Here is a 2,095-nt window from a genome sequence, read left to right as displayed (position 1 = left end):
ACACACAAGTTGGAAAACCTTTGATCAGTGGAACCAGATTGACCACCTGTCATTTCCTAACTGCATGGACACGATTAGAAAATGACCCAGAAACACCAGAACCTCCTCAGTTTTGGATCTACAGACTGTCTATCTGCATCATGGCTCCACGTGGAAAATAACTGCCAAAGGAACTGAAAAATCTCTCTGAGTCTTCACAAAGATGGAACACAAACAGGAAAATCAGCGACAAGCTAAGAATCAGTGGAAACACACTTGCAGCAGTAATCGAGTTGAATGAGTCACAGGAACACAAATCAGAGCCGCAGTGGTCGTCATCCTAAAAGAATGACACAGACAGCGCACGACTTGCACAACTGAGCTCTGAAAACAAGACAGCAAAGAACTTCACACAACAGCCATCAATGGAAATCAGAGATTCTGTGGAAGCTCAGTGTGAAGGACGTGAGAAACCCTCACCTTCAGTGGACCGTGTTCAAAACCCAAAAACCTCTTGCTGCTGCCTCAAAACTGTGAGACAAAGAACATGAAAATAAGCTTGATGAATTTTTGGAGGACATTCTTTAGTCAGATGAGAGTGAGATGGGGAGTGAACCTGGACCAGGGTTACCACAGTGGATGCACAGTCCAGAGGTGGGTACGCGGTCTGCACCGTTTCTACTTCATCCATTCACACACCGATGGCAACAGAGCTGATAATCAAGGTGCTTGACTGCCATCAGGAACTTTGGGTTCTTGAGCACGGATCCAAGGATGGAATCGGCATCTTGCAATTAAAGGAAAACCTGCTCTGCCGCCTAAACCACAGCCTGTGTGACGATACGGAGCTCCATGGAGGCACCATGACATTTATAAAGGGCATCAGGATTGCTTGTGTCTGCCCTCAGAATAAAGGTGAATATACAAAACACAGCATTTAAATCTCAGTACTGGCTGTTGTTGCTGTGCTTTTAATGTAGTAAATCACAACTGCTAGTTTTGAATTGTATATTTGAGCAGATACCCTCCTGCTGAACTTAGAAGTAATGTGATTACTGTACAGTGACGGAATTTTTAACCATTTTACATTCTGAGATGACTGAATTCCTCCTCAACACTTCAACAAAACAGTTTCATTTTTATTACTTGGTTATTTTTTCTTAAATAATTTCTCTACTTTTGGACGTAACTTAAAGGCACGAGAATCTTTTTCAGGTTTTTGGTCATATTAATGGTTTGTAGTGGAGTCTGCTGTGAAACAAGTCAGTTTGACTTTGCAGATAGAGTGTGTAAGAAATCCTACAGAAAGCCAACATCACAATGATCGATGACACGAAACCTGATCAACATGGAGAGCAGCAAGGTGTCACGTTAAGACGTGACATTAGAGCCAAATTAATCTGTTTCCATTTACAAAGAGCTGAGAGACTGACAGACAGAATTAGAAACGTGTTTCCTCCCCTAAATTCAGGTTTTCAGTCCTAAACAAAAAAAAACAACAAACACACACACACACACACACACCTGAGTCATTCTGCAGAAATAAAAATCAGTCAACCTGAAGCCCGAGAGGCTCCACAAAGAGCTAGTATGAAACAAAGCACTCATCATGACAGACGATAGTGATGCTGCACATCACATTAAACAGCAGAACCTGGGCTACCAGAACCTATCAGCCATGTCTACACGCCCCAAACACACCTCACACACCAACTAAATGAATTATCACACATGGACATGGACATAGCGCCACCCAGTCAACCCACTCGCCACATTTCTGGCTCCAGCGCTTTGCTGCTTTATGCTAAACGCACCAACAGGCCTCAGACCAAAGCAGACAGTCCACAGAGTCCAGACATGTCCATCAAAGCTCTCTGAGATCAAAGCATCAGCGAGAAACAACCCAAAGAACAGCACAAACCCAAACCGGAGCTGGAAAATGTCTCTTACCTTAGCTGTTTAGCCGCGAAAAGTTTATTGTATCGGTAAATCCACACCGGAACCAGTTAGTACAGGGGTGTCCAATCCTGGTCCTGGAGGGCCACAGTCCTGCATGTTCTAGATGTTTCCCTCTTCCATCAGCTCATCACCAACCTCTGCAGAAGCCTGATAACGA

The sequence above is a fragment of the Stegastes partitus genome, unplaced genomic scaffold, assembly GCF_000690725.1.
Source record: "Stegastes partitus isolate 25-593 unplaced genomic scaffold, Stegastes_partitus-1.0.2 Scaffold401, whole genome shotgun sequence".
Lineage (NCBI taxonomy): Eukaryota > Metazoa > Chordata > Actinopteri > Pomacentridae > Stegastes > Stegastes partitus.
The sequence above is the reverse complement of the archived record's forward strand: the minus strand, read 5'-3'. Positions refer to the sequence as shown.